General features: G+C 44.7%; 1 protein-coding gene across 6 annotated transcripts in view; it reads left to right on the plus strand.

Moving 5' to 3' along the window:
* The first annotated feature begins 3,654 nt into the window (after nucleotides 1–3,654).
* Nucleotides 3,655–12,973, plus strand: part of EPB41L3 (erythrocyte membrane protein band 4.1 like 3) — a 200,321-nt gene continuing 191,002 nt past the window's right edge. For all 6 annotated transcript variants that reach the window (XM_064294669.1, XM_023543950.2, XM_023543953.2 and 3 more), the window contains exon 1: nucleotides 3,655–3,751. The gene's annotated coding sequence lies outside the window, so the exon portion shown is untranslated. The remainder of the gene's footprint in view (nucleotides 3,752–12,973) is intronic.

Raw genomic sequence — 12,973 nt, forward strand, 5'->3', positions numbered from 1 at the left:
CTCTTTTCTGGAGCCCTGGTGGCACAATGGTTAAGAACTCAGCTTGTAACCAAAGGGCTGGTAGTTCAAATCCACCACGCACTCCTTGAGAACTCAATGGGGCAGTTCTACTGTGTCCTATAGAATTGCTATGAGTTGGAATCACATCTATGGCAAGGAGTTTTCTCTTTTCCATGTGGAAGAGCTTGTTATTTTATTTCCTGAGGAAAGTTAATTAAATGGTAGGTTTTTCATTATTGCTTTTACTCAGCAGGCACTAAGATGTGATAATGCCTTTTTATTTTATGGAATCCTAGTACTGGCTAGTATTTCTACACCATAAGGGACTTTAGAAATCACCCCTTATTTTAGACACAAGGAAACTGAACCCTCAAAGTAAAGTGACAGGTTAGTTCATTATTTGACATCTCTTGGCAAAACTGTTAAGTGCTTGCTTGCAGTGTACCCAGTGAGGCACTGTGGGGAGACAGATGACTAAGGGGGCTCCTGCATGATATTAACAAAGTAGAATGGCATATTATTACAGGGATGCAGGCAAATTACTGCATCCCCGTAATAACAGTCATTTACTGGGAGCTATGTGCTGCTCATGAGTTTTTTTTTTCGGGGCGGGGGGAGGGTGGGCATTTCTTTTTATCCATCCCTGTGCTAGGAAAAACAAAAAAAGGTTAGCAGACAGCCTTGGCCAAGTCCAAAGGATTTCATAGTAATTGCTTCCCAAATTTACTCTTAAACTCTGCAGCGGTACAGTTTTTATTCTAAAATGTTAATTTATGGACTATTAGGATCATTAGCTGGTATTTGTAATTTTTAAAATAATATTTAGTATTCTAACATTTTTCTCCCAAGATACTAGTCATTCATATAGTATTGCTGAATTTTCTTCATCACCAGAAAGACTAAGATTCATGAGTCATGGAGAAAACATTTTGCTTTCAATTAAAAAAAAAAAAAATAGCAAAAATAAGGCAATAAAATGAATGAAAATGTGAAGCCATCTGTCTGTCTTAAATAATGATGTCAACTTAGTGTGTATTGTGAACGATGCAATTTGTTCAAGTCCACTTTTAAAGAAGAGTGCTTTAGTGTGCACACAAAACAGGAAAATGAATCTTCATTCTGAGATCTTATATACAGCACACAGCACACAGCCATATATGTGCATCTGACAAATGCATATATGTCTCTAACATTTCTGTATCCATTGCCATCCAATTCATTCCTACTTACTGCAACTCTATATGAGGAGCCCTGGTGGCACAGTGGTTAAGCACTTGTCTGCTAACCAAAAGGTTGGCGGTCCCACCCCGAGAGAAAGATGTGGCAGTCGGAAAGATTAAAATACAAACCAAACCCGTTGCTATGGAGTCAATTCTGACTCATAGTGACCCTGTAGGACAGAGTAGAACTGCCCCATAGGGTTTTCAAGGCTATAATCTTTAGGAAACTCTGGTAGCATAGTGGTTAAGAGCTGTGGCTGCTAACCAAAAGGTTGGCAGTTTGAATCCACCAGGCACTCCTTGGAAACCCTGTGGGGCACTTCTACTCTGTCCTATAGGGTCACTATGAGTCAGAGTTGACTTGACGGCAACGGGTTTGGTTTGGTTTCAGTTTAATCTTTAGGGCAGCAGACTGCTACACCTTTCTCCCCCAGAGTGGCTGGTGGGTTTGAACCACTCCAGGGCATCTTTCCCTTGGAAACCCTATGGGGCAGTTCTACTGTGTCCTATAGGGTCGCTATGAGTTGGAATTGACTGGATGGCAACAGGTTAACATCTCTATGGCTTGATAGGAAATTAATACACACAATCCCCAAACTTACTTCACCAGTATTTGTATTTGAACTATCCGCTTTATCTGTCACTTGAAAGACAGTTCAGGCCGTGGAATACTGCCATACTCTATCTTTTCACCTCTTAGGTATTTGCCCCCCCCCCCGGTCTTTGCTGTGCCACCAGGCTATTTTTCTTAAAACATAACATAAGCCACATGTTCTTACTCAAAATTTTCCAAAGCTGCACATCTTCTGTAAAAATGAGCCCTGGTGGTGCAGTAGTTAAGTGCTCAGTTGCTAACCAGAAGGTTGGCCTTCTGAACCCACGAACTGCTCCCCAGAAGAAAGATGTGGCAATCTGCTTCCATAAACATTACCAAAACATCCACTGCCATGAATTCGATTCCAACTCATAGCGACCCTATAGGACAGAGTAGATCTGCCCCATAGAGTTTCCAAGGCTGTAAATCTTTACAGAAGCAGACTGCCACATCTTTCTCCCTTGGAGCAGCTGGTGGGTTCTAACCACTGACCTTTCATTTAGCAGGCAAGCGCATAACCACTGGCCACCAAGGCTCCTTCCCCTAAAGGTTATAGTCTTAGAAACTCTATGGGGGCAGTTCTACCCTGTCCTATAAGGTCTCTATGAGTTGGAATCAACTCGAGGGCAATGAGTTTGGTTATTTTTTTTTTTTTTGGAGGGGGTTTCACATCGTGTATGGAATACAGTTCCATAACTCCATAGGATTACAATAACAATAATTTTCCAACATTCTCCCATACTTGTCAAAAACCCTTCCACTCCAGCCAAGGTAGTCAACCCTTCTCCCCAACTCCCTTTCTATTGAAGTTTCCTGATCCTGGACACTCACACCATGTTTACCACCTTCCAGAAGCCACAACGACAGATCAGACACTAATCTCTGGTGCCTCTAAACTTCTGATCTCGTCTTTGGCACCCGTTATAAATGTAATATTTTTGTAAATCCATGAGTCCATGAGCTCCCAGAGGGATGACTATTGGGGTATTTGGAGAATGCCTTAATAAGTAATAAACGTGCGGTAGTTCCTTGGTTACTGGTTTAATACCGTGCCATGACCAGGAGTTATTTCTTTCACCCAGGAGTGTAGTGTGAGCCCCTTCCTCCTCCTTCCGGTGGAAAGTGTTATCGGTAATGACTCCCTGTTAGTCTGCGACCAGTGAGTTTGGAGATCACCTGTAATGGGACATTTATTGGGGTAGGGGTGTAGGAAGGAATAGCTGACCTGCTGAGACGGGAAACCTCTTCCCTCAACGGTTAATTCAGGTCTCTCCTGTCAACTTAATATTTCTTGAGCACCCGCCATGTGCAAGATACCACCAATTTGATTCTTTTTTCCTCTCAAAAAGCAAAAAAAAAAATCACTGCAATGCCTAAGCCAATAAATCATGTAACACACACACAGACACACACAGACACACAGACACATACAGGGTACCTGGGAAGGGTGAGGAGGGGAGGGGTTAGAGAGCGCGGGCAATAATCTAATCAGCAACCACACACAGACACACGCTCACAGTATCTGGGAAGGTGAGGAAATAGAGAGCACGGGCAATAATCTAATTGGAAATACTGGGGCTAACGCTAATGAGAACTGTGTGGAGGCATTGTCCCTGAAGCCTGCGCCGGCCTGGCGAGGACTGTTACCGTGTAACTGTCCTAAAGTACTGCGCTGTCCCCCGCCCCCGTATCTGGAAGTCAGGACCGAGGTTGGCTGCTCCTGCGCGTCTCTGGGCGTGTGCCCCGCCGCAGCCCGCCGAGCCTCCGTCTCTCCTGCAAGGGGGGCGGGGAGCGCGCGAGCAGCCCTCCTCGTCGCCGGCTTCCTCCCCACGCCCGGCTCCGCGCCGCCGCCGCGCTCCCTGCGCTAAGCGACGAGGAGGCAGCTGGGCGCCCTGCTCCCCACGCCGCGCGCGCCCGGAGTCCACGCGGGTCCCAGGTAACTTTTCTACGCCCGGGAGTGGGGTGATCCGACAGGGTCTCCGGTTCCCGATTTGCTGAGGACGTGCCCGAGGCCGGGGGCGAGGCGCGCCGGGCTGCGCGGCTGACGCGTGGCTCGGGCTCCGGCGCCGCCCGAACCGCGGGAGCCCCGCGCCGCCCTACCCAGCCCCCTCCGCCGGCCCCCGGCCCGGGCCGAGCCAGCCGCGCCGCGCTCCGCGCCCCCGCCCGGGGACCGGCCCGCCGCGCCCCGCCGCGCTGCAGCATCGCCGGGCCGGCCCGCGGACCTGACCGCCGGCCTCCGGCCGCAAGGGCGCCTCTGCCCCGGCGGCGCCGTGCCTCCGTAATTTCTGCAAATTCCCCATTCGGGGCGCCATTTTTTAAGTTAACACTTGGGGTGCGGGGCGTCGGCGAGCCGGGCTGGGGCGGCAGCCCTTCCCGCAGCGCTGCCTGGGCCGCAGGGAGGTGCGGGGGAAGAGGGGGAGGCGACACTGCGGCGCCGCTGGGGCGGGCGGGGGCGGCTTGCCGGGTGGACCTCGGGCGCAGGCGGGCTGGTAAGGTGCGCCCGGCACAAAGCATCCCCGCCGGGAGCAGGGCCGCAGCTTTTATGTAACTTCCCTCCTTCCTTGAACTGGGGCAGGGGCCCCCAGGCGGGCGGCGGCGCCGCATCCCGGCCGGAGCGCGGGGGTGGGGGCGGTAATGAGGCTGCTGGTGGCCTGGGCACCTGCGGGGCCGCCTCGCCCCTGCCTTCCCTCCCTGGCACCCTGCGGAGGGCATCTCGCCGGGGAAGGCAGGGGCGCCCAGGGCCGGAGCGGCTCTGCTCACCTGGCGCCTGCCGGGCCGAGCCGAGCCGCCTGCGGGTGAGGTGTCTGCGGAGGCGGCCCTGCGGCGGCTGGGGGCGGGGAGGCCCGGGTCTCCAACCGCGGGAGTTTTACTCTTAGCCGATTCCTTGCGGGTGTTTCCGGGCTCCTGCTTTAGGGGCTTGCTTTCTTGTATTTCCCCTCTAATCTCTTCCCTAGTTGTCCTCCTTCCCCCACCCCGCTCCCGCTTGTCCCCACCTCTCTCCCCGCCAAGTTCACGGCTTCTGCAATGCGGTGGGTGTGGTTACATTAGTAAATTCTAACTGTAGTCCTTTGCGGGGGGAGCAGCCTTTCCTTTCATGTTTTTGTATTTACCAATCCAAAGTTTTCTAGAGGTTTTTCCTGCAGTTGCAGCTCAGAGTTAAAGTTGGGAAGAGATTTTTGCAGAACAAATGGAATGATAAAGAACACATGTGGTATTAATTACGCGTGGAAGGCCGGGCTGGGAAATGCTGAGACGGTCGGGCGTGCTGCTAGTGCAGAGCTTCCATTAAGTTTTTAAGTTCGGTGTTGCAGCTTTCTTTCTTTTTTTTTTTTTTACCTTTTCTCTGGCGGAATCGCTTCTGCAGATATCCTGCCTGTCTTTTTTCGGCCCAGCTCTTGTGACGGCCAGGTGTGATCATCTCCCCATGTGCTGAAATTCTTTTTGAATTTTAGAGATTTTTAAAGTCTCAAGGAAAAAGATAAACCACTTGTTTCTGAGAGCCGTAGACATTGCGCCAATGACAGTAAAAAAAAGCCCTGTTAAGAAAAAGAGCAAGCTTCAGTGAACTGTGGGCGCTGGGAGGTGATTTCTATCTTGGCTCAGAGAAGGTTTAAAAAATAAAAGCATGTTAATTTTGGCATCAAACTTGTAAAACTTTAGTTGGAATATAACAAAGTTATTAAAGGAGGAAATAAATTCCAATTGGAGAAGTGTGACTTCATTTTGTTATTTTCAGAAGAAAATGGAGCAGTTGAATGGTAAGCACTGTGTCGTTTGCATCATGATTGTCTGACGGCCTAGGAAAGTAGAATACAGATAGACAAGTTCCTGCGTAGAATTTATGTAGCTAATACCCTTTTGGCAGATCATTTCTGCAAAACAATATGCTGTTTTGTGGATGATTTCTCAATAACAGGAAGAAAGTACCCACTTTATTTAATTTCCCCTTTTAGGAAAAAGATTGCAGAGCTTCAGGCCAAAGGTCAGTGTCTTAGTGAAATATTTACATTTAATTTTTAAGTCATTTCTTCTGCATGAATGTCAATTCTTGTACAGTGCTTGGACTTTGGCCAATTTTGAACTGTGTTGAAGTACAAGATGAGAGTTCTTTTTTTTTTTAACTTGATCAGATATTTTAAATATACATTGGTTTTCTAAAAAATTGGTTGATCAGATGAATTCAGGGACCACATAGGTAGAAGAGGAGCAACCGTTTATGTATGGAGAGATGTGATGTCATGGACTTGCAAATCTTTTTTGGGTTTACTATATATTGGACTAGAGGAGCCTGGTGGTACAGTGGTTAAAGCCCTTGGCTGCTATGTGAAAGGTAGGTGGTTTGAACCCACAGGAGGAAGAAGCGGCAGTCTGCTTCTGTAAAGGTTCACCCTCGGAAACCTTATGGGGCAGTTCTGCCCTGTCCTATAGGGTCGCTATGAATTGGAATCCACTTCAGGGCAGTGGATTTGGTTTGGTATATATTGGACTAACTATAGCAGGAACTTGTTCAAGCTATCCTGTATTGTAAAATATGCATTCACATTCACAAATTAGTAATCATGTACTTGGGGGTGAAAATGGAACTCCAGGAGTAGACTCAAAAATAAGTACGTTTCTTTTCTGTAAAAACTTGACTATAATGAAGAGAAATTTTTTAAGCAGCCTGCCTTGCTCATCTTTAGCTCCTGTAGGCTACTCCCAGTACTCCCCTACAGTTCTCTGTGAATGTTATCTTTGTTGTGAGTATGGGGCCAGCATTGAAAACCACGGATCAAATTTATCTTTAACACCACTAGTTCTTTAGTTGCTGCATCTGTTTGTAACAGAAAGCTGGCCTAGCTGGGAATTTGCTGGGAATTCACGAGAAGCTCAGGGCTCCTGGAAGGTTCTCCTGTTACTTGCTGTCATTGATTTGCCTTGGCTGCAGAGAATTAAGTGCTCAGAAGCCAGGACCAGGGCAGTGAAGTCATTGCTCTGCCCTGCGTTGTGACATCACTATGGCTCAGAGGAAACAAGGGTGGGGCCGGCAAAGCCAGACAGCCTGAAGCATCTTGCTGGCTTAACTTTGCCTGATGTGTGAATGAGACTCCGTTCTCAAGTTGAACTGTGCAGTAAGGTATTGTTTGGGAAGTGGAAGGTAGAATGAATGCAAGACTGCTTGGGAGGATGTGTCTGTCTCATAGATGGAGAAGGAAGGGTTTCCTTATTGTGCGAGATACTAGAAATCATTAACTTTTCCTTTTATTGGGGAAAATACTGTAATCTTCAAAAGGGACCATTGGAAATATCAAAAGAACAAGAAGAATGAATCTACTTTTATTTATGCATAGAGTTAATGTATTTCTTACCACTGTACTAAAATAGCATTCTTGCTAAATCGTAGGTTCAGATGTCTTGTAAGTATTTGGTGTCTATAAAGATAGAGTTTATTTTTGGGGCAGGCAGTGTTCTTTCCGATTTATTTTTAACTGATATAATTGCAGTTGGCAATTGAAGAAAGAAAAAATGGGATTTCACAAGTTTAAGATATCTGCAGTGATTTCGGGAAACTTATTTCCATTTAAATTTTTTGTTATATCTGTAAGTTATAGTTTAGCATTTTCATCCTAATTTAGACATCCGGTGAAGAGATTATCATAGATGCACTTCACCCGAACTTGTGTTGAATAAATTGTAAGAGGAAGGCTGAAATTCTGAAACTCCGAAGTATGTTTTATGCTTTGATTTCTGAATGTAATGTGGGCTAAAAGAAATGAAGAACCACAAGAGTAACTGCAGGTGTCCATTATCTTGTCTGTTCCTCCTGGCTAAGATGACGGTCATTTGTGTATGTGTGTGTGTATTTGTGTTATATATATAAGAGCTCTGGGTACTCCTTGGAAACCCTGGTGGTGTAGTGGTTAAGTGCTATGGCTGCTAACCAAAGGGTCAGCAGTTCAGATCCACCAGGCGCCCCTTGGAAACTCTGTGGGGCAGTTCTACTCTGTCCTATAGGGTCGCTATGAGTCGGAATCGACTCGACGGGACTGGGTTTGGTTTTTGGTTTTTGGGTAGTCCTTGATTACTTGATTCTGTAGCTGTTCCACAACATGTTTCAAAAGCAAAAGGAAGAAAAAATGGGAAGAATGGCTAAAGTAGAAAAGTTGAAATTATGTACCAGAAACTGCAGATCACTGGGTTGAAATGCCGTTGGTACTACATTTTTAGACTTTGGGATGATTGGTTAAATTGCACACTGTAGAATCGTAAGGTTCTATTAGCACCAAACCCCTAATTTTTTTGTAATTTGCAGTACAGAGAAAAAGCTGACAACTTAATTTTTAGATTGCTGACACTTTGAAACATTGTTCTTATAGCCCTTCCTTAGAAACTTTAAAAAAGAATAGAAAAGAAAGGTCTAGATTAAACCTAGAAAACAAATGAAATATTTAACCTGTCTTCTGTGTGTGTTTCCAGTTACAGTGGGCGAGTGCTTCATGTGGTAGGAACTTAATTCCTCTTGGGGCTTTATCCCCAAACCCAGCACAGGTCTAAACATGTGTAGAATTGAGTAAATATTTATGGAAGTGAATAAAAATGAGTCCTTTTGAAACTTCTATATGCCTACCAAAAATATTTAAAAATGTTTAAAAAACACTGCTGCTTTTTTAAAAAGGCAGTCATTAATTGGATTCATCTATGCAGTCATTATTTTCAGTGATATGATCCTCTTCATGAGAAGCTTGCTACCTCTGCCCATAGCTCAGATTGGGTAGGTTCTGGAGGTTTTGCCATATTTGGGAAAAGGATGCTGCAGGTACCAAGGGAACAAAGAATAGCTTCTTTGAGGAGAGAAGGGCAGGCAGCCTGCTTGTGCCAGCTCTAATTGGTGTCTTGGAAGGCATCAGCGTAGAGGGAATACACAGAAGAGGACAGAGGGATCCCACTGGTGTGTGACAAAAGCCGAACTGGATTTGTGCTGGGTGATGATATTGATCTGGCATTGAACTAAAAAGAGAAAAACTAATTTTCTGTTGTTCCAATTTGTTCTTTGCCCATTTTAATACAGTGTTTTCCTTCTCAAACGGTGAGTTTCTGTATATTTTATTCAAGCCTTAAATTTAATCATTTCTAAAACAAACATTTTTCCTATTTTAACATCTCTGAAATTGGGGTGTATCTTAGAGTTGCTGTCAGTCATGTGACAGTCATGATGACATAGTTGTCTGATTGTTACTGCATCAAAACTGGGAAATAGGAAGTCAGCTGATTGGAAGCAAACCCTGGAGACAGTAAGGGAGCACTCTCCTAAGAAATAATGTGTCTTCAGTACTCTTGGTGACAGAACATGCTATTTCTTTTGTTCATATTTTGCTTGTATATGCATAGAATACCTGAATGAGTCTACAAGGGTTCTTTAAATGAGGAAAAAATTAAAACTCTAGCCCTCAAGAAGGTATGAGTCATAGATTGATGGGCAGAGTGTTATGTAAACTAATGCTCTCTTATAACCAGTGCTCTGCTAAGTTTTATGAAGTACTACTCTTCGTCACTGGGCTATGAAAATTATTTTAGGTATGCTTTATAATCTTCAGTGCTTGTTTACATGGGCCATTCTGTAGATTGGTAACTCGTTTCCTGTGTACATTCCTTTATAGGAAAAGACTATCCAGCAGCCTTCATTTCCAATTTGGCTTTTCCATTTTGGCCCTTACAGGATGGTTGGATTTTGATAGAGATTAGTGCTTGAGAAAACATGCCAGATAGAGCATTCAAGGGGTCTAAATTTAGCTGGAATGTAGCCTTTATGCTGGGGGTAACGGGGAGATGAGTTTAAGAAGGGAATGTGGGGCTTGATGGTGGAAGACTTCTGGACCTGAGGCTGGGAGTATTTTGGACTTTACCAGTGGTACTCCTAATGGTACCAGTTGCCGTTGAGTCGATTTTGGTGCATGATGACACCATGCGTGTCAGTAGAACTGTGCTTCATAGGGTTTTCAGTGGCTACTAATGGTACAGGGAGCCATTTAAAATGGTTCAGTAGGGAAGAAAAATTCTCATCTGACAGTAAATGTAGGATGTATTGGAAGAATAGGAGTTGAGAGCCAGAAAATGTTTCGTTAATGGACTAATCCAGAGTTTTTATTTATGATTGAATTATTTCATCAGAAATTGAACGTAATGGTTTCTTCTCTCAGTAATTGATATTTTGGCAACTCGCACCCAATATTTTTTATGGGTTTATTTTCTTGGAGATTAAATATTACTTTTGGGCTATTTTGGGTTGAAGAATGTGGTAAAATAAAATGGGATGGTTTTCTTTCTTCTTTTTGTATTCTAATTAAAATGTCTTTGTTATTTAAGATATTAAAAATAATGCATGCACACTTCAAAGCATGCGTGTGTTGTGTGCGTGTCAAGTTGATTCTGACTCAGCGACCCAGTAGGACAGAGTAGAACTGTCCTATAGGGTTCCTAAGAGTGTAATCTTTACAGAAAGTTTGCCACATTTTTCTCCCGTGGAGCAGCTGGTGGCTTCGAATAGCCGAGCACTTAACCATTGTACCACCAGGGATCCTTCCTTTCAAAGTATATTCTAACAGTACTGAAAAACAAAAAGAAGACATCTCATCATCTGGAGATAAGTATTGTTAACATTTTTGGTGAAACTACCTCTTTGAATACATGGTAGAGCGTATTATGCACTGGAAGCGGGAGAGCTGGGTTGGGCTCCTGGGCTCACTGTTTAATAGCAGTGGATGTGAGTCCAGTCTCTTAACTTCTTTGATTCTGTTGGCTTATTTGTGAAATGGAGTTAATACTTACACCTCAGGAATGTTGTGAGGATTAAATGATACTGTGTTCAGATGCCAGACACTGAGCACAGTAGGTGGTATATCATATCACTACCCCCAGTTGCCGTCGAGTCAGTTCTGGCTCATGACAACACCATACATGTCAGAGTAGAACTGTGCTCCATAGGACTTTCAGGGCCTGATTTTTTCAGAAGTAGATCGCCAGTCCTTTCTTCCGAGGCACCTCTGGGTGAACTTGAACCTCCAACCTTTAGTTAGCTGAGTGCATTAACCACGTGCCTGGTAAATAGCTGTGTGGAAGAGAGTTAACGTAACAGGCCTGACTGCTGTCCTTTGAAAGGCCTGCTTACAAGGTTGACCCTTGTCTGGCACCTGGGAACTTGGATTTCAGGAGAGTACCACTCTTTACAGAACAGGTAATGAGAGTCGCTCACTGTGCCTTAACTGCAATGTGGTTTATGCTGAACAACTGCTTTCTTTCTGGGAGTCTGGAACTTCTGTATATTTCAGGCAGAGGCTGGCTGTGTGACCAGCCCCCAGTAAAACCCTGGGCTCTGAGTCTCTAGTGAGCTTTCCTGGTTGGCCAAATTTCATGTGTGTCATCATAAATCTTGCTGGGGATAATTAAGCACATCTTGTGTGACTCTGGAAACCCTGGTGGCATAGTGGGTAGGAGCTACAGCTACTAACCAAAAGGTCGGCAGTTCGAATCCACCAGGTGCTCCTTAGAAACCCTTTAAGGCAGTTCTACTCTGTCTGATAGGGTCACTATGAGTTGGAATCAACTTGACGGCAGTGGGTTTGGTTTTGGTTTGTGTGACTCTGGGTTCCTGGGTGGCACAGATGGTTTGTTCCTGGCAAAAGATTGGTGGTTCAGATCCACCCAGCAGCACCACAGAAGAAAGGCCTAGCAATCTACCTGAATAAGACTGCAGCCTTTGGAAACCCTAGGGAGCACAGTTCTATTCAGACATACATGGGGCTACCATCAGTTAGAATTGACTTGATGGCAACTGGTTTGTGGGTGTGTGTGTGGGTGTGTGTGTCTGACTCCACTTGGAACGACTCTTGGAAGCTTGCGCCTGGTTTCTCCAGACTTCTCCCTGTGCTTCTTTTCCTTTGCTGATTTTGCTTTGTTTCCTTTCACTGTAATAAATCATAGTCATGAATACAAGTATATGCTGAGTCCTCCTGGTGAGTCATCAAACCTGGGGGAGTTTTGAGGAGCCTGACACAATAGCAGTAACATTATTTTGCATATATACAGATTCATAGATATGAACATAATATTTTACAGGAGTAGACTTCTAGCATAAGTACTAGCATGTGACCATTTTTCTTTTTTTTTTTTTAACTTATGTCTTGGCAGTTTTTTCACCTATACAAATCTATATACCTGTATTTACATCGTTGTTTTAAATGGGAAATAAATATCTTTTTCTCTTGGTCCTGTGTGATACTGGTGAAAGGATTATTACTGTGGTGATTATTGTTATTTGAAGTATTGTCATCCAGTCTCTCCTCTTCCTGCTGCTTGCTTGCTGCATTTTTCTTCTTTGTAGCACAAACATCAGAAAGGCTTGTGATGGAACAGGACACCAGCAGAATTACAACCTCTAATAATAATTATGTACTTTTGCATGTTGTATGTGAATTATTTAGTTTTAATAAACAAAATCCACCAGACTGTAACAGCAGTAGTTCCTGATTTCTTAATTTGTGCTTTAATGTGGAGTCTTCACGTAGGGCGGACGGCTGCCAGCACAGTCTAACCTTGGGTTCCCAGGTGCCCACTCTCGTACCCGTGTGCCCCTCAGCATATTCCAAGGGGCAGCAGAACAACAGCCTGTGGTCGAATTTGACTCTTTTTTGGGTCAGACTTCAAGTCAGAGCTAGTTTAGGAAGTGTGGGATCTAGGGCTCCCAAGGATAGAAAAATAAACTCTCTTTGGTCTTGTTCCCAGTTCGAACCCTTCCTTTGTCTTCAGCAATAGAGTGCTAACAATATAAGATTCAGTTCACAGATTTCATGTAAATTCTTCAGAATGTGAGCCCTCTCCTAAGTTATTGACAAGAGGAAGGTTTTGTCTGATTGCTGGTTTCGCTCAGCACCCAATCTGTTATCTCCTGTGTTCACAGTTGAGGAAAATAGCTTTGTCATTGTAAAGGTTGGTGCAGATGGTTACGCACTTGGTTTCAGTCCACCCAGAGGTGCCTCAGAAGAAAGGCCTGATGATCTCCTTCTGATCAACCATTGAAAACCATATAGAGCACATTTCTACTCTGACACACATGGGGTTGTCATGAGTCGGAATAGACTTGAAGGCAACTGGGTGTGCTGTAGGTGGTGCTGAAAGGCATGGT

Source organism: Loxodonta africana, chromosome 11 (genome assembly GCF_030014295.1).
Source record: "Loxodonta africana isolate mLoxAfr1 chromosome 11, mLoxAfr1.hap2, whole genome shotgun sequence".
Classification (NCBI taxonomy): domain Eukaryota; kingdom Metazoa; phylum Chordata; class Mammalia; order Proboscidea; family Elephantidae; genus Loxodonta; species Loxodonta africana.